At 41.9% G+C, this 20,145-nt stretch overlaps 1 protein-coding gene, 1 long non-coding RNA gene and 1 other non-coding gene across 5 annotated transcripts in view; 2 read left to right on the forward strand and 1 right to left on the reverse strand.

Moving 5' to 3' along the window:
* The window catches only part of LOC136386873 (uncharacterized), a 265,786-nt gene that overhangs the window by 130,759 nt on the left and 114,882 nt on the right, over window positions 1–20,145 (forward strand). The gene's annotated exons all lie outside the window — the stretch shown is intronic.
* Window positions 1–20,145, forward strand: part of LOC136386878 (zinc finger X-chromosomal protein-like) — a 100,782-nt gene that overhangs the window by 19,879 nt on the left and 60,758 nt on the right. The gene's annotated exons all lie outside the window — the stretch shown is intronic.
* Window positions 5,755–5,858, reverse strand: LOC136386888 (U6 spliceosomal RNA). The gene has a single exon (XR_010748043.1). It is a non-coding gene; the product is annotated as a U6 spliceosomal RNA (small nuclear RNA).

Raw genomic sequence — 20,145 nt, forward strand, 5'->3', positions numbered from 1 at the left:
ATTTTAGGTCTTATATTAGTCTTTAATTCATTTTGAGTTGATTTTTAAGATAGGAGACCAATTTTATTTTTTACATGTGATTATCCAGTTTTTTCAGCATTGTTAGAGAGACTATTCTTTTCCCATTCGGTATTCTTGGCTCCCCTGTAAATCTTACTTGTTGGTATGTGCGTGGGCATTTCCTGGACTCTTGATTTATTTTGTGGTTCATACAAAGTTTAGGACTGTGTTTACTATTACTGTGGAAAATACCACTGGAATTTTAATTAGGACTGCACTGAATCTATAGATAGCTTTTGGTAGTGTAAATATTTCACAATATTATTTTCTCTTACCTGTGAACACAGAATATATAGTATTTTCATTTATTTGTGTCATCTTCAGTTTACTTCATCAAACTTGTAGTTTTCTATGGATCAAATTAATCTTTAACTAACTTGGTTAATTTTTTTTTCTAAGTATTTTATTGTTTTTGAAACTATTGGGACTAGATTTTTTAAAATAGTACATTGTTATGTGTAGAAATTTAGCTGGGTTTTATATGCTGATAGTTTCCAGCATCTTTCCTGAATCTGTTCATTAGACCTAACAGTTTTTTGGTGAAGTCTTGAGGAATTTACTATGTAAAATTGTGCCATTGCAGATACTGACAGTTTTCCCTTTTCCTTTCCAATTTTTATGACCTATTTGTTTATTTATTTTTATTCAGTGAGAGGAGGGGAAGTAGTGACAGACTCCTACATGCAGGGATCCACTCATCAAGCTCAATAGGGGGCAGTGCTCTTCACATACTGCCCTGTTTCTCAGCAACTGAGGCAGACACCACGGAGCCATCCTCAGTGCCTCGGGCCAACTCATTTCAGTGGATCATGGCTGCTGGAGAGAAATGAGAGAGAGAGAAGCGATAAGGGGAGGGGTAGAGAAGCAAATGTGCGCTTCTCTTGTGTGCCCTGACTGGGAATTGAACCTGGGACATCTACATGCTGGACTGCCACTCTGCCTCTGAGCCAACTCGCCAGGGTCTATTTCTTCTTTCTTGCTCAGTTGAACTATTTTTTTTTCCAGTGAAATACATATTTTTGGTTCATATACTCCTTTTAATGTGTCATTGAATAATATGCTGTTGGATTCACTTGAAATTTCTTGAGAAATTTTGTGTCTATATTCATCAGAGATAAGGCCTGTAACTTCCTGTCTTGTACTTTCTTACTTAGCTTTACTATTAGGGAATGCTAACCCTATAAAGTGAGTTTGGGTTTGTTCTCTTCATTTTTGAAAGAGTTTGAGAAGAATTGGTATTGATTTTTCTTCAAATGTTTGATAGACTTTATCTATTAAAACCATATGGTTCTGGGCTTTTTTCTGTGTCGGGAGGTTCAATTTCCTGACTTATTCCTGGTCAGTTTAAACCTTTTATTTCTTCATGATTTATTCTTGCTAGGATATAGCTTTTTAGGGTTAACTGTATTCATTTATTGTGGGTTATTCGTTTTGTCGGCATATGTAGTTATTTTTTTTAACAATCTAGTTATTTTTTGGAGAGGCACAGACACAAAAGGAGAGAGATGAGAAGCATCAAATCATATTTGTGGCACCTTAGTTCTTCATTGATTGCTTTCTCTTTTATTTTTTTTTTCTTTCTTTTTAAATTTTATTTATTCATTTTAGAGAGAGGAGACAGAGACAGAGAAGGGAGGGAAGAGCAGAAAGCATCAACTCCCATATGTGCCTTGACTAGGGAAGCCTGGGGTTTCAAACCAGCAACCTCAGCCTTTAAGGTCAATGTTTTTAACCACTGTGCCACCATAGGTCAGGCTATTTTTTTAAGTAGAGTAGGGGAGATATAGATACAAAGACTCCTGCATGCACCACAACTGGGATGGATACACCTGGCAACACCTACTGCTCTGCCCATATGGATTGTCTCTCAACTGAGCTATTTTTACCACCTTGGGTAGAGGCTGAGAGCCATCCTTAGCACTGTGGCTGATGTGCTTGAATCAGTTGAGCCATGGCTGAAGGTGGGGGAGGGGAGGAGAAAAAGCAGATGGGTGCCTCTCCTGTGTGCCTTGACCAGGAATCAAACTGGGACTTTCACACTTCGGGTTGATGCTCTGAGTGAACTGCTGAGTCAACTGGCCCAGGCCTGATTGCTTTCTCCTGTGTGCCTTGGGGTGGGGACAGGGGCGTGGTAGAAGTGCCAGCCCATCCAGTGACCCTTCTTGGCTCATGCCAGTGACCTTGGACTTCAAACCAGCAACCTTTGGTCTCAAGCTAGTGAACATGGTGTCACGTCTGTGATCCTACACTCAAGCTGACAACCCTGTGCTTAAGCTGGTGAACCCACGCTCAAGCCTGATGAGCCCATGTTGAAGCAGGGTGACCTCAGGTTTTTGAAACTGGGTCCTCAGCGTCCAAGGCTGACACACTATCTATTGTGTCACTGACTGTCAGGCTCATGTACTTCCTTAATTGTATTTTTGGGGGATCAGTTTTCAAGTTTCCACATTCATTGTGATTTAATTATTTGACTCTTCTTTCCTTTTTTTCTTAAGACTAGCAAAAGGTTTGTCAGTTTTCTTTTCCAAAAGCAGCTTTTAGATTTGTTGATCTTCTTGTTGTTTTCTGATCTTTATGCTCTGCTTTTTGTTATTTCTGCTAACTTTGGGCTTCTTTTTTTTCTGGTTACTTGAAAGATAAGGTGGCTTTTTGAGAATTTTTTTTAATAAGATTTTTTTTGTGGTAAACTTCCCCCTTAGAACTGTCTTTGTGGCAGCAAATAAATTTTGTTTTATTTTCATTGTTTGCTTGTTTCACAATATTTTGAATTCCTATTTTATTTTTTACCCAACAGTTATATAGGAGTGTGTAATTTCCACATATATTTGAATTTTATAGCTTTATTACTGTTAGAGATTTCTTATTTCATACTATTGTTGTCAGGAAAGATACTTGGTATGATTTAATCTTCTTAAATGTGCTAAGACTTATTTTCTGAGCTATAAAATGTTCTACTTAGGGAATATATTCTATGTGTGCTTGTTGGATGAACTAGATTGTCAGTTTCATTCAGTCTAACAGAGTTTAAGTCGAGTGTTTTTTTGTGCATAATCTGTCTGTGGCTGACCATAACTGAAAGTAGGGTATTATTTCTTCTCTCATATTTGTATTTGCTTAGTATTTTTAGGTAGTTGAGTGTAGGTTTTGTTGGGTACATATGTCTTTAAACTTTGTATTTTTTCCTGATTTGACCTATTTGTCATTATATAATCACTTTTTTGTCTCTTGATTTTTGGCATACAGTTGGTTTTGTCTGGTTAATATAGTTTTCACCTGCTCTCTTTCTTGTTTCGCGTTTCAGGAAATAGCTTTTTTCATCTTTTTCTTTTTTTAAATTTACTTAAAAATTAAATTAATGGGGTGACATTGATCAGTAACAGTGCATACTTTTTAGACACATATTTCTATAGTATTTGAACTGTTGATTATGTTGTGTACCCATACCCAAAGTCAAATTATTTTCTGACACTGTCCCTCTATCTGGTTCATGAATTTCAATTTTTTATCCCACCTATATGTGAAATCATGTAGCTCGTAGCTTATTTTGATTTTCTTATTTCCTTCAGTATAATGTTCTACAGATTCCATCTATGTTGTCATAAATGAGAATAGGTCATTTCTCCTTTTTGTTTGTTTGTTTTTTATTAAGCGATAGGCAGTGAGGCAGAGAGACAGACTTCTTTGCATGTGCCCTGACTGAGATCCACTCAATCAGCTCTCAGGCCCAGTAGAAATTGCTGGTTCCTTTTCCCTCTGCCCATATGGACTATTGATCTGTTGCTCAGCAACCGAACTATTTTAACTCCTGAGGTGAGGCCATTGAGCCATCCTCAGTTCCCTTGGGCCAATTTGCTCAGCCAAGCCATGACTTTGGGAGGGAAAGAGAAGATAGAGAGAGAAGGGAAAGGGGAAGGGTTGGAGAAGCATGTGGTTACTTCTCCTATGTGCCCTGACCAGGAATTGAACCTGGGACTTCCACACTCTGGGCTGATGCATCATGATAGGTTGTGTGTATTGTGAGGGCTTTAAGCTTTAGCAGTGGCAGTCTCAGGCCTTTGGTTGCTTCTCCCTCCTCTCAACAGACCAAGGGACTAGATACCAGGAACCTGTATTCGTCAGCAGAGAGAGGGGCTCTGGAGAAATATATAGTTGTGGAGCATGTGTCTGCCAGTCTGTATCCCCTTGAGGGGAAATCCGGGAGGCTAGGGGATTATACTTTGTTTTTCTCTGTCTCTGCCTGGAGTGTGGGCTGCCGGCAGACTGGGGCACAACACGACACGACACTGGCTGTGACCCCTCATTCTGTTACTGTTTTGGTTTAGTACAGGGGTTGGGAATCTTTTGGGCTGAGAGAGCCATAAACGCCACATATTTTAAAATGTAATTCCGTGAGAGCCATACAACAACCTGTGTTCGTGAGGCGTTATCCAATAAAATTTTGGTGTTGTCCTGGAGGACAGCTGTGATTGGCTCCAGCCACCTGCAACCATGAACATGAACAGTAGGAAATGAATGGATTGTAATACATGAGAATGTTTTATATTTTTAATGTTATTATTTTTTTATTAAAGATTTGTCTGCAAGCCAGAGGCAGCCATCAAAAGAGCCACGTCTGGCTCTTGAGCCATAGGTTCCCAACCCCTGGTTTAGTACCTCCACTGTTTCTCAATTTCACCACTCCTTCCAGAAGAAGACCCAATCATTTTGGTTTCTCTACTCTCCAGAGCCAGTGAGTGCATCAGATCTTCTGTATCCCTTTCCAGCCCTTCTAACCTTTAGTTGATTGCATGTGCGGATCTTTTCAGACAATCCTGCGAGCCCAACTGGGGATCTTTTGTTGCACTATTGCTGTTTAAGTCATTGAAATTTCAAGGGGAGATAATCAAGAGTATCTCTCATGCCATCATTACTCTGATGTCAATACCACATGCTTTTTCTGTCCTTATATACTAGTGGACATGTGGGATGTTTACTGATCTTGACTATTGTAAATAATGCTGTAATGAGCATAGGGGTGCATATATTCTTTCAGATTTCTGTTTCAGGATTCTTAAGATATATTCTCAGAAGTGAATGAAATTGCTGGTTCAGAAGGTAGATCCATGAATTTTTAAATTTTATTTTATTATTATTATTTTTTGTATTATTCTGAAGTGAAAAACGGAGGCAGAGAGACAGATCCACCCGGCATGCCCACCAGGAGGTGATGCTCTGCCCGTCTGAGCCATTGCCCTGTTGCAGCTGGAGCCATTCTAGCACCTGAGGCAGAGGCCATAGAGCCATCCTCAGCGCCCGGGCCAACTTTGCTCCCATGGGGCCTTGGCTACAGAAGGGGAAGAGAGAGATAGAGAGAAGGAGAGGGGGAAGGGTGGAGAAGCAGATAGATGCTTCTGTGTGCCCTGGCTGGGAATCAAACTGGGATTCACATGCCGGGCTGATGCTCTACTGCTGAGCCAACTGGCTAGGGCCATCCATTATTAATTTTTTGAGGTAACTTTATACTGCTTTCCACAGTTGCTCTACCAATCTGCATTCCCACCAACAGTACATGAAGGTTCCCTTTTCTCCACACCTCACCAGCACTACTTTGTTGATTTGATGATAGCCATTCTGATAGCTGTGAGATGATATCTTATACTGGTTTTGATTTGCATTTTTCTAATGCTTGGTGACACTGAGCACTTTTTTTATAAATGAAATATGAAATGCTTCATGAATTTGCATGTCAGCTTTGCACAGGGGCCATGTTGATCTCTGTATCATCCCAGTTTTAGTATATGTGCTGCCAAAGTGAGCACTGTTGAACATTTTTTCATATACCTTTCAGCCAGCTATGTGTCCTTTTTGGAGAAGTGTCTCTTCAGGTCCTTTGCACATTTTGTAGTTTGATTGTTTACCTTCCTGGTGTTGAGCTTTATAATTTCTTAATAATTTTTTTTTTTTCTTAAGGGAGAAGCAGGGAGGCAGAGAGACGGACTCTTACATGCTCCCAGACTGGGATCTACCCAGCAAACCTCCAGTGTGCTGATGCTCTGCCCATTGGGGGCTGTTGTCAGCTGCTCAGCAACTGAGGTTTTTTAGTGCCTGAGGTGAGGCCATGGAGTCATCCTAAGCAACGGGGCCAACGTGATCCAACCATGGCTGTGTGTGGGAGGGCAAGAAAGAGAGAGAAAGAAGGAAGAGGGAGAGGGGTGGGTTAGCACATAAAGGTATGGATTTATTTCTGGATTCTCAGTTCTGTTTCAGTGATCTGTATGCCTGTTCTTATGTCAGTACAAGGCTGTTTTTAAATTTTTTCTTAAGAGAGAAGGGGGGAGGCAGAGAGACAGACTTCTGCATGTGCCTGACCAGGATCCACCTGCAAGCCCACTAGGGGGCGATGCTCTGCCCATCTGGAGCTGTTGCTGTGTTGCAGTCAGAGCCATTTTAGCACCTGAGGCGAGGCCATGGTACCATCCTCAGCACCCTGGCCAACTTGTTCCATTGGAGTCTTGGCTGTGGGTGGGGTGGGGAGAGAGAGAACAAGAGAAGGGACAGGGGGAAAGGTTGGAGAAGCAGATGGTCACTTCTTCTGTGTGCCCTGACAGGGAATCGAACCCAGGACATGTGCATGCCAGACTGACGCTCTGTCATTGAGCCAGCTGCCCAGAGCAGTATCAGGCTGTTTTGATTACTGTGGCCTTGTAGTATAACTTGATACCAGGAATTGTGATACCTCCCACTTTGTTATTCTTTTTCAAGGTCGTTATAGCTATTTGGGTGGTTTTGGGTTTCTTATACATATTGGGAATATTCCAGATCTGTGAAATATGTCATTGGTAATTTAATAGGAATTACATTAAGTGTGTAGATTGCTTTGGGTAGTATGGACATTTTAATGATAATTCTGTCTGTTAACATGGTATATGCTTCCACTTGTTTATATCTTTCTTGATTTATTTTTTTGATGTCTTATAATTATCTGAGTACAAGTCTTTAATCCCTTAATTAAATTTATTCCTTGGTACTTTATATCTTTGTTGTTGCAATAGTAAATGGTGGGTTTTTAAAATATTTCTTTCTGACAGTTCATTGTTGGTGTCTAAAAATGCCACTGATTGCTCAATTCATTTCCTGCCACCTTGCTGAATTCATTTATTGGATCTAGTAGTATTTTGGCTGAGACTTAAGAGTTTTTTATATACAGTATCATGTCATCAGCAAATGATTATTTTACTTCTCTTCCAGTTTGCATGCATTTTATTTCTTCTTTTTATAGCAGGCCTGTTCACATTTCTAGCAATACTGGTTTGGTGAAAATGAACTCTTTGAATGCCTGAGAAACTCTTTATTTCTTCAATTTTAAATGATAGCTTTGCTGGATAAAGTAGTCCTGGTTGTAGGTTTTTTGTTTTGCATCACTTGGAATATTTCTTGCCAATCCCTTCTGGTGTGAAGTGTTTCTATGGAGAAGTCAGATATCAGTGTTACAGGGCCTGCTTTGTAGCTAATATTTTTCCTCTTGATGCTTTTTGGATTTTTTCTTACCTTTGGCATTTTAATTTTGATGTGTCTTGGTGTGGGCCTCCTTGGGTTCGTCTTTAATGTGCTTCTTGAACTTGTATGATTTTTGTCTTACCCAGTTATGGAAGTTTTTAGCTGTGATTTCTTCAAACAAGTTTTCTATCCTTTGTTTGGGCTCTTCTCTTTCAGGAACCCATATTATGTGGGTGCTATTTTGTATAATGTTGTCCTATCTGTCTCTTAAGAGTTTCCTCAGCCTTCTTGACCTGCTTTTCTTTTTTTATTTTCTTTTTATTTTTTTACAGATACAGAGTCAGAGAGAGGGATAGATAGGGACAGACAGACAGGAACGGAGAGAGTTGAGAAGCATCAATCATAAGGTTTTTGTTGCGACACCTCAGTTGTTCATTGATTGCTTTCTCATATGTGCCTTGACCGGGGGACTATAGCAGACCAAGTAACCCCTTGCTCGAGCCAGTGTCCTTGGGTACAAGCTGGTGAACTTTGCTCAAACCAGATGAGCCCATGCTCAAGCTGGCAACCCCGGGGTTTCGAACCTGGGTCTTCCACATCCCAGTTTGACGCTCTATCTACTGTGCCACCGCCTAGTCAGGCAGAGCTGCTTTTCTTTTTGCTGCTCTGCTTCTGTGCTTATGTTTATCTTGTCCTCTAAATAGCTGATTCGATCCTCTGCTTTATACAGCCTGCTGTTTTTCTGTCTAATGCAGTAGTTTTATTCAGATATTGTACAATATTTGCTATTTATGTCTGATTCTATTTTAGGTTTCAGTTTTCTTTTTAATGCTGTCTCTGTTTAAGTTCTCGGTGAAATCATTCATTCTTACTGTAAGATCCTTGAGCAATCTAATAACATTTATACTGTGTGTATGGTGTTTGCTTCCATTCTGTTGTTTTTGGAGATTTCTCTTGTTGATTCATTTGGGGCATATATCTTTGTCTGCCCCTTTAGTCTGTGTATTAGGCAACTCTGCTCTGACTCTCAGATTTTTTGTGATGTCTTTATGAGGGAGTGTGTTCAGTTGTACTATCCTTCAGGTCACTTGTTTTCCTTGTCTAGGAGTGTTTCTTGATGGTTGTAATTATCCTCCTGTTATATGTGAGTCTTGATTCTGTTGACCCTCCTGTGGACAGTTTACCCTTCAGGTTGGCTGGCCGTATGGGTCAATCATTTTATTTTTCTTGAACTTATTTTTTTAATTAACTTATTTTTTATTCAGAAAATTAACTTTAAAAGGGTGACATTGACCAGTAAGAGTACATAGGCTTCAGGTAAATATTTCTATAGCATTTGAAGTGTTGATTTTGTTGTATACCCATCACCGAAAGTCAAAGCATTTTCTGTCACTGTGTATTTGTCCCTCTTTATTCTCTTTACCCCACTCATTACCACACATCCCCTTCCCTGTTAACCACTTCACTTTTATTTATGTCCTTAGGTCTCAGTTTAATATCTCACCTATGTATGGAATCATATACAGTGGTACCTTGACACACAAGTTTAATTTGTTTCATGGTCAAGCTCATGACTCAATTTGCTTGTGTGTCAAATTGAATTTCCCCATTTAAATTAATGGGGATGCAATTAATCCATTCCAGCCTCCAAAAACCACATGAAGTTTTGGTTTTATAAAGCTTTTAAATAAGAAAATGTACTTTGCAAATAACAAATACATACAAACATACATATATATATATATTCATTTCCTGCAACCTTGCTGAATTCATTTATTGGGTCTAGTAGTTTTTTGTATACATATAAAATAAGAGAATGTAAAGAAATAAACTGGTTTATAAAGTGTATTCACCTTCAAGGTCAGGCAGAGATGCTGGCGGAGGGGGAGGAGATTGGCAGAGGTTTTCATTTCATGTGCTATTGTTTAAAGTAACTTACTCTCTACACCAGGGGTCTCAAACTCAATTCAGCATGTGGGCCGCAGAGCAAGATCACAGCCGTTCGGCAGGCCGCACTAGGTCTACAAAAGGCAACTGTGACGCAACACTTTTCTCACTGCAGTTGAAAACAAACAAAAATCAGTACAACAAGCACAATCGTACATGCAGTTTACTCAGTGTCACAAAACGACCAGAAACTGTAGTTCGCATCACAACTGCTGTTAACTAAGCTAATATCTAGCTAGGATGCTAGAGACATGAAAAATACAAGTAGGCCCCTAGGCTTACTTAATTTTATCCAAAATATTTTGAACTTCGTGGATTAGTCTGCGGGCCACACAAAATTGTTTGGTGGGCCGCATGCGGCCCGTGGGCCGCGAGTTTGAGACCCCTGCTCTACACACTTAAGTGCTACATTTAATTGCAAAATTTAACTTACAAACTAAGTATGATATGTAACTTTATTTCTAAGCTTAATTGCTATTTTTTTTTACTTTGCTTAATCATCATTGTATGGTTTCCTTCTCCTTCTCTGCTCTTTTCAAAACTTTTTAGTGTGAAAAGCCCTCCTCCAGCAACATTAGCTTAACAGTGGCCCTTCCCAAGCAGGAGGGTAATTAGCAATTTCACAGACAGCTGCCCAGCACTGTTTACAATAAAAGTCAGCAAACTCAGAAAATACAAATGTTACAAACTCATTTGCTCAATAATTTGCTCATTTTTTTTCACTAATTTTTGTCTTTTGCCACACTTTCCTTGCTTTCACTTAGAAGCCATGTCAACAAAAACCTTTCCAAGTTTGTTTCTTCCACTTTCAGAACACTTTCAGAATGTTCAGCAGGCCATCTAGTGGAGGGTGGCAGAAGCTCGTGAATCAAATATTCGCTCATGACTTAAAGCAAAAATTCCGTAACTGCTCATCTCAAATTGCTCGTGATTAAAAGTGCTCTTGTGTCAAGGTACCAATGTAGTTCTTAGCTTTTTCTGATTTACTTACTTCACTCAGTATAGTGTTCTCAGGGTTCATCCATATTGTCTTAAATGGCAATAGATCATCATTTGTTATGGTTGAGTAGTATTCCATTGTATATATGTACCACATTCTTTTTTATCCAATCCTCTATCAAAGGACAGTTTGGTTGTTTCCATGTCTTGACCACTGTAAATAATGCTGCGATGAACATGGGGTATATATGTCTTTACATACTAATGTTTTTCAGTTTTGGGGGGTAGATACCCAGTAGAGGGATTGCTGGGTCATTTAGTAGTTCCAGTCTTAATTTTTTGAGAAACCACCATACTTTCTTCCATAGTGGTTATACTAGTTTATATTCCAACTAGTGGTGAGTGAGGGTTCCTTTTTCTTCACAGCCTCTTCAACACTTTATTACCTGTCTTGTTGATAATAGCTAATCTAACAGGTGTGAGGCAGTATCTCATTTTAAGTTTTGTGGGTTTTTTTGTATTTTTCTGAAGTTGGAAATGGGAAGGCAGACAGACTCCCGTGTGCACCTGACCAGGATCCACCCGGGACGCCCACCAGGGGGCGATGCTCTGCCCATCTGGGGTGTCGCTCTGTTGCGACCAAAGCCATTCTAGTGCCTGAGGCAGAGGCCACAGAGCCATCCTCAGCACCCGGGCCAACTTTGCTCCAGTGGAGCCTTGGCTGCAGGAGGGGAAGAGAGAGACAGAGAGGAAGGAGAGGGGGAGGGGTAGAGAAGCAGATGGGCGCTTCTCCTGTGTGCCCTGGCCGGGAATAGAACCTGGGACTCCCACACACCAGGCCGACGCTCTACCACCAGTCAGGGCCTCTCATTGTAGATTTGATTTCCATTTCTCTAATAGCTAATGAAGATGAGCGTCTTTTCAAATATCTGATGGCCATTTGCATGTCCTCTTGGGAGAAATGTCTTTTCAAGCCCTCTCCCCATTTTTTAATTGGATTGTTTGCTTGTTTGTAGATGAGCTTTGTGAGTTTTTTGTATATTTTTGATATTGACTCCTTATTGAGCTATTGTTTGCAAATATCCTTGCCCATTTAGTTGGCTGCCTGTTTTGTTGTCAGTTTCTTTTGCTGTGCAGAAACTTTTTAGTTTGATTTAGTCCCATTCATTTATTTTTGCCTTTACTTCCCTTGCCTTTGGAGTCAAATTCATGAATTGTTCTTTATGGCCAAAGTTAAAGGCCAGTCTTTTTTTTTTATTTTTTATTTTTTGTATTTTTCTTAAGTTGGAAATGGGGAGGCAGTCAGACAGACTTCCACATGCGCCCGACTGGGATCCACCTAGCATGCCCACCAGGGGGCGATGTTCTGAGGGACCGGTCTTGATCAGATATATTACGCACTATGCCATGTGTGTACTCTGGGACATAGGTATTCTCAGCAGGGTTTGGTCTCTGTTTATGCGGTTAGCTGGGTCTAGCATTGGTTTGGTCTTCCATATCCTATTAGTTGTGTTGGTTCTGGGTTCTCTTGGTTGGTGTTTGGTTATGGGTTGATGTCAGATGTTTGTAATCCACTGTGGGCTACTTTTTGGGGCTACCACTCTGTTTGCTATTTTTGTCTGCATTTTCTGTACCTAAGTTTGTGGGGGAGGGGCAAATCTGTGTATAAGGATCAACTTCCTCCTGCTTAGAAATGACTGCAGTATAAAAAGGCCCAAGCTCCTTAAATTTGCCTCCACTTTTCAGGGGCTTCTTCTCCTCTTGCAGCTTCTTGGTCTTTCCACAGAATTTTCTGTAGAAAGACTATATAAAGTGGGCTCAGACTGGTCTCACTCCACCAACCACTCCGCAGGTTGCAAGCGTGGTTGGTTAGGCCAATGTGGTTGGGGAATGTTAGTGGGACCACTTATTTGAGGGTTCTCCTTATCAGAAGCTAAGTATGGGGAAAGTGGCCCTTATTCCAGAGCTAATCCCTCAGCCAGTACTGGATATTTTAATTATATTTCTTCCCATAGACATGAGCATCAGGTTCAGGTTGGGTGGGTCCAATAGTCCCTTCAGGAGAAGTTCTTTCATCTGAGAAGCATAGTGCACATTTTGAATACTTTGAGTAAGATCAGTAGCTTCTGTTATAGTGGAAGCTAATAAGCCTACAGGGGTTATTATGCCAAATATGATTATGCCAACAACACTTTTGGACCTTTGGCTAAGTATTTGGTGTATCTCTTGTAAAGCTTGGAGCCCTGCATACCAGGATCGAGAAATATTTGCTAGAAGCATCAGAAAAGATGGTTGTTTTAATGCTAATATGTCCTGTCGTTTATTGTAGTGATACAATTTGTCAGATTACAGTGGACACACTGGGTTGTATAATAAGGTCCAGTTGGAGTAATATTTACCAGACCAGCCAAAAGTACGTACAGGCGCTAGACACATGCCCGGAGGCCATAAAAGGGTGAAGTGACATGGGGAAAGGACAGAAGACAAAGGATTTTGGGTAAAATGTACAAAATCTGTTGCAGCAGCTAAACACCACAACTCCCTTTGGAGGCAGTTGGAAAGTTATAAGTATATTGCTTATAGAACCTCTAGGAGTCATATAATTGTGATGAGGATGAGAAACATCAAATCTTTGGGACTAATCACAAATTTGTTCAGTCATTCCTGTAATATTAAAGCATTTTGGCAGAACGTAAGCACATTCAGTCCATTGCAGGAAGTCGCTTAATTCATGACTGGTGCCATTAGGGCAGTAAGGGAGAGGAGGAGTTAGATTCCATTCTGAAGACCCAACACCTACTTTAGTAACTTCCTGGAGATATTTTATTTTACCTATATCCCAGGGACTACTGATTGTTGCAATATATGTAGTCTCATAAGAAGTTTTGTTCTCAGGGGTCATCAAAAGGCACCCTACCTTAAGGGTAGAGGCAAATCAGAGAGGTCTCATTTTGGAATAACCTGGAAATGTATAATTAATATAAAAATCAGGGGTAATATGGCTGTCAGTTTGTCCTACCATCATTGCAGGGCGGAGTCTAGACCCTTCTACTTTCCTGTCTGCAGATCTTTCCAGCGAACTAATCCCTTTTTCTTTTGTGGGACTGATGACATGTGTCTCTCAGCAGGAGCATGACCCTCAGAGTCTGAATTTTTAAAATTAAAGGTAAAGGCCCTGCCGGTTTGCTCAGTGGTAGAGCGTCGGCCTGGCGTGCAAGGGGTCCCGGGTTCGATTCCTGGCCAGGGCACACAGGAGAAGCGCCCATCTGCTTCTCCACCCCTCCCTCTCCTTCCTCTCTGTCTCTCTCTTCCCCTCCCGCAGCCAAGGCTCCATTGGAGCAAGGATGGCCCGGACACTGAGGATGGCTCTGTGGCCCCTACCTCAGGCGCTAGAGTGGCTCTGATTGCAACAGCGCCTCAGATGGGCAGAGCATCGCCCCCTGGTGGGCGTGCCGGGTGGATCCCAGTCGGGCGCATGTGGGAGTCTGTCTGACTGTCTCCCCGTTTCCAACTTCAGAAAAATACAAAAAAAAAAAAATTAAAGGTAAAAAGAGCATGATTCAGTTGTGCCTGTGGGGAGCGATAATATCCATCTCCTCCTTCTGTTTTGTAGTTGTAACTTTAGGGTTTTGTTAGCATGTTTTGTTGTAGCGAAACCAGCGAGAGTATACAGATGGTATACATATGTTTTTCACACCAAAGTTCAAATTTAAAGGAGTCTTTATTCAAAGCTGGCGACTGCACAGAGACCTAAGTCATTCAAATCATGCGGCCCCGAACACAGTTTTAAGTTAGCTTTTAAAGACAGAATTACACACTGATTGTGGTATGGGGAGGAGGGGAAGCATAGCAGTAAGACAAAGTAGTGAAATTAGCTCATTTACAATATTTATCTGTAAGATTAATTCAGGAAGAAACATTGTGGGAACACCTGCAGCCTCACAGAACTAGCCCAAGGCCACAGCTTGGGAAACCAGCCTTAAGGCCAGGGGTAGGGAGTCTTTTAGAAAAAGTAAATTATACTGAAAGTCTCTTTGTTTTAGAGAAAGTACGTTCTGCTAGAAGTTACTTAGGCTAAGAACCTTTTCTACATTTTAGTTTAATAACAGCTTGTCCCTAGGGGCTATAGAGCATCCCTGTTTTATGGAGAATTTGATAATGTAGACAAAAGTTCGTAAAAGAACTAGTGTTAAGCGGTGGCATCGTCAATTTTAAATTCAGCAGGCTTTCCAAGAGTTGAGAAAGCTGCTAAGCAATGACCTATAAAATATTTAACACTTTCCCCTGTTTGTGCTGTGGTAATCAAATCTAGAAAATGTATCTACACAAATCTACCTATTTTAGTTTACCAAATGAAGGAATATGGGTCACAACCATTTGCCATATAGGTTATGAGGGTGAAGTCCTCTGGGGTTAATTCCGGTAGAAGAGTTTGGGGAGTGGATTTGACAATTGGGACATTGTTTAATAATTAATTGAACTTGTTCTCGAGTAAGACTGACTTCTTTTTGAAGGCTGTTAGCATTCTGATGATGTTGCTGATGGGCTGTTTGAGCTATCTCATAAGGACTTATAGCCTGTATGTGAGCTACAAGCTGATCAGTTTTTGAATTGCCTTTGGATAGAGGTCCTGAAAGACCAGAATAAGCCTTATGTGTCCAATAAAACATGGATATTGGCGGCCTTGTATAACCTTCTGAAGCTTTAATAAACAGATGGAAAAGTTATTATGAATTAGTATGGCCAATGGTTGCACTTTCAATATTTGGGCTACTCCTGTATATGCACCATCGCTGTATATATTAAGGGGCTGAGCAGAAAATTCGGCCAACACTAAAAGCAAAGCATGTAACTCCGCTCTTTGTGTGGATTGATAAGAAGTTTGTTTAACTGAAGCTTTTTTTGTGCAGTAAAATCCTGCATTTCAGGCCCTGGCCGGTTGGCTCAGTGGTAGAGTGTTGGCCTGGCATGCGGGAGTCCCAGGTTTGATCCCTGGCCAGGGCACACAGGAGAAGCGCCCATCTGCTTCTCCACCCCTCCCCCTCTCCTCCCTCTCTGTCTCTCTCTTCCCCTCCTGCACCCGAGCCTCCATTGGAGCAAAGATGGCCTCTGCCTCAGGCGCTAGAGTGGCTCTGGTTGCGGCAGAGCGACGCCCCGGAGGGGCAGAGCATCGCCCCCTGGTGGGCATGCTGGGTGGATCCTGGTCGGGCGCATGCAGGAGTCTGTCTGACTGCCTCCCCGTTTTCAACTTCAGAAAAATACAGGCTCTGGCCGGTTAGCTCCGTGGTAGAGCATCTGCCTGGCATGCAGAAGTCCCGGGTTCGATTCCCGGCGAGGGCACACAGGAGAAGCGCCAATCTGCTTCTCCATCCCTGCCCCTCTCCTTCCTCTCTGTCTCTCTCTTCCCCTCCCGCAGCAAGGCTCCATTGGAGCAAAGATGGCCCGGGTGCTGGGGATGGCTCCTTGGCCTCTGCCCCAGGCGTTAGAGTGGCTCTGGTCACGGCAGAGCGACGCCCCCTGGTGGGCAGAGCCTCGCCCCTGGTGGGCGTGCCGGGTGGATCCCGGTCGGGCGCATGTGGGAGTCTGTCTGACTGTCTCTCCCCGTTTCCAGCTTCAGAAAAAAAAAAAATCTTGCATTTTCTGAGTTGGAGCCATCAGTAATTACTGTTAGAGTGCCAGTAATAGGTTGTGATAGTATGACCTTCGGGAACACATAAGTAGTGGTTAGGGCAAATTGAATACGTTTATTAGCTGGATAGTGATTATGTTTCCAACCTGGGTACATGGCAAGAGTTCTTTGCCCGGGAGTAGAGGCCAGCCAAAGACAGTTTTGTTGAGAAACTGTAAATGGAACAACAATGGCAGTGGGCTTCTGGCCAATTAACTGTTGGAGGCGTAACCTGGCCTTGATTTGATAATTAGTTGTGCCACCAGGTTATGAAATGGAGTTAAAGTTTTTTAGTAGTGTGTGCTAAATGCAGCCATTCTATAATGCTGTCAAGCTGCCAGAGTACCCCAGTAGGAGTATGCGTGGTGGGAAATTAAAGGACAGTGACAAACTTTGCATGATTAAGGCAAGTAAATTGAACCTGCATAATGGCATTTTCTTCTAAAGATAAGGCTCCTTAAAAAAAAAAAAGATAAGGCTCCTTTTGCTGAAGGAGTTAATGTCCTAATAGAAGAAGGATCAGAGTTACCCTTAAGCAACAAAAATAAAGGTCCTAATTGTGCTGTAATTTTAAGAAAGAACATATTCAATTAATGTCCAATTAATTTTTGAAAATCATTTAAGGTTTTTAATATATCTATTCTCAATTGCACCTTTTGAGGCTGGATAGTTCTGCCCTCTGTAATATGCCCTAAATAGTAAAAGGTAGTCTTTTACAGTTTTTTATCTGTGACCTCTAGTCCAGCTTTCATAAGAGCATCATGCAGGTCTATAAACAGCTGTAATGTAGACTCCTGGGAGTGACTAATTAAAATATCATCCATATAATGAATGATGTAAGCCTGAGGATATGTGATTCCTAGGAGTTAGATAGCTTCTGCTACTAATATCCTATTTGTCATAACCTGAGGCAAAACTTTGTATTGGAATCTCTGTATTGGCTCTGCAAAATTAAGGCTAGGAAGGCCAAATGCAAAACTTTGTTATCTTCTGAGTGTAAAGGAATGATAAAAAAGCAATCCTTCAAGTCCAGCATAAGAAGATGGTGAAACCATGGGATTGCCGCAGGGAAGGCAATCCAGGCTGTAATGCTCCCATAACTTCCATAGATTTATTAATTTCTCATAGATCTTGTAACAGTTGCCATTTCTCCTTTTTTTTAAATATATTTTTCTGAAGTGAGAAGTGGGGAGGCAGAGAGACAGACTCCCTCATGCGCCTGACTGGGATCCACCCGGCATGCCCACCAGGGGGCGATGCTCTGCCCATCTGGGGCGTCGCTCTGTTGCAACCAGAGCCATTCTAGCTCTTGAGGCAGAGGCAATGGAGCCATCCTCAGCACCCGGGCCAACTTTGCTCCAATGGAGCTCTGGCTACAGGAGGGGAAGAGAGACACAGAGAGGAAGGAGAGGGGGAAGAGTGGGGAAGCTGATGGGCGCTTCTCCTGTGTGCCCTGGCCAGGAATTGAACCTGGGACTTACATATGCTGGTCCAATGCTGTACCACTGAGTTAGTTGGCCAGGGTTCCCTGACTTTGTTTTGATAACAAAGATAGGAGTATTTCAAGGGCTATTAGTAGGTTTAATCTGTTCTGCATGTAACTGGACCTGTTCTAAGGCTTGAGCAGCTGTTAATTTTTCCCCTACTAGGGGCCATTAATTAGGAGTCTCAGATAGCCAAGTTATTTTTGCAGCTGTTTTCTGGGTCGGGGAAGTGACCAAGGCTCTTACAGAAAAGGCTGGGGTGACATTCAGGAATACCCTACTCCATGATGCGCTTGAGGCTATTGAGGAGCAATGGGCTCAGTATGGTCCTGCTGATTTTTTCTTAATCCTTTTGTGGGTATAAACCCTTGATTTAATATTTGAGAGGTAACTATAGAATTAAGGATTCATTAATAATAATAATCATTCAGATAAGACATCTCCCATAGATTAACTGGGAGATTGGACAGTATATAAGGTTTGAAATGACCTACGTACTCCTCTGTATCTTCCCTTCTTAACAGAGAGGCACTCTGCTGAGGGCCCTGAATACTTCCAATTTCTTGCAAATCAGCTGCAATTACATGAGTGGGCCACGAAGACAGCAAATAAAGAGAAGCAATTATAGATATATCTGCGCTAGTGTCAATAAATTCTTTGAATAGCTTACCATTAATTTTTAATTCTAGCTATGGTCATCCTTAAGTCACTAATTGCAACCAATATATGTTTTTAAAAGATGCAAAACCTCCCTCTCCTCTGGGGTTGTTAGATAATAGCCTCCCTTCCTTATTGTATGGGAGTAGGATTAATTGAGCAGTTGTATTTTCAGGGAGGACTTGAACCTACTAAATACCATCTTGAGCCATTACTTTAATTTCCCCCATATAATCCTACTCCTCAGTAACCCCAGGGAGCACTTGGAATCTCTTCAGCATAAGACTACTTCTACCAAGAATGAGACCAACATATCCCTTTGGAATAGGGCCATATATTCCCGTATGTATTGCCTTGAGGTGGCATTTCAGGAGTTAATACAACTCAGGTGGAAAGACAGATGTCCATTCCTGCACTAACTGCCGTGGCCCTGATGAGGTCTCTGCTGGTAGGTTTACATTCTGAGGGAGCACTTGTGGAGCAATTAATGAAAGGGTCTCTACTGTTTGTTGTGGCTGGGACCGGCCCAATTTGGAGTTTCCCTGAACTGGCTGCCCATTAACCCTAGTTTTTGATCTGCATTTGTTTGCCCAGTGTTCTTTTTCTTTCTGTCAACGGGGTACACTTGTCACGGCCTTTGACCTGATACATTATTCCTAGTACTGCCTTTTCTACAATCTTTGGTAAAGTGTCCTGGCTGGCCACAATTAAAACAAGCTCCTTGCCCTGGCCGGTTGGCTCAGCGGTAGAGCGTCGGCCTAGCGTGCGGAGGACCCGGGTTCGATTCCCGGCCAGGGCACACAGGAGAAGCGCCCATTTGCTTCTCCACCCCTCCGCCGCACTTTCCTCTCTGTCTCTCTCTTCCCCTCCCGCAGCCAAGGCTCCATTGGAGCAAGGATGGCCCGGGCGCTGGGGATGGCTCTGTGGCCTCTGCCCCAGGCGCTAGAGTGGCTCTGGTCGCAATATGGCGACGCCCAGGATGGGCAGAGCATCGCCCCCTGGTGGGCAGAGCGTCGCCCCATGGTGGGCCTGCCGGGTGGATCCCGGTCGGGCGCATGCGGGAGTCTGTCTGACTGTTTCTCCCCGTTTCCAGCTTCAGAAAAAATGAAGAAAAAAAATAATAATAATAATAAAACAAGCTCCTTTTCCCAGGCCTTTATGATTAGTATTAAGATTAAAAGCTTCTTTAAGAGTGCTGGTTAAGGCACACCCTGAACATATGATGGACCAACAGACCAACATCAAAGCAAAGGCAAATAAAATCATTTAAAGTGCCCATGTTTAGATATGGCTGTAGAATTTGTTGACAAGTCTTGTTTGCATTCTAAAAGCTGATTGTGTTGTTAAAAGTGTCCCTGCTTCCGGATCTGAAATTAGTCTCCTTGGAGGAGTCTGGCAGCAAAGTCAAAGTAGGGCCCCTCAGGTCCCTATCTAACTTTACTGTGTACTTAAGTCTCCATTTTTTTCCCCTTTTGGCTGGAAGAGACGTCATGCCTTAGATGCACAAATAGTAATTTGTACATAAGCCTGCAAACTATATAACAACTGATTCTGAAGCCCTGAATATTGACGAGTGCCAACAAACTTTCTGTAGGGATATTTAATCCGTGGGCTTGATTCCTTTCTGCTTGTTTCACACTTCAGTTAATCCAGTCAGATTTCCACAATAGGAATTCACCAAAACTAAGACATGCCTAAGCCAGTGTCGTCTATCAGCTGAGGCAAGAAAATTAGGACTAATGGAGTCCAACAAACGAATCACAAAAGGAGCAGTGGGTCCATAACCTGCTGTAGCTGCTTTTAGTTCTTTCAGTGTTTTAAAAGATAATGCCTCATGCGTTTTTAAAATCTGTCCTGGATTGTAGGGAATCTGGTCTCTCAAAGACTGGGTACATCAGTGATATCCTCTTCATT

The sequence above is a fragment of the Saccopteryx leptura genome, unplaced genomic scaffold (genome assembly GCF_036850995.1).
Source record: "Saccopteryx leptura isolate mSacLep1 unplaced genomic scaffold, mSacLep1_pri_phased_curated manual_scaffold_18, whole genome shotgun sequence".
NCBI lineage: Eukaryota > Metazoa > Chordata > Mammalia > Chiroptera > Emballonuridae > Saccopteryx > Saccopteryx leptura.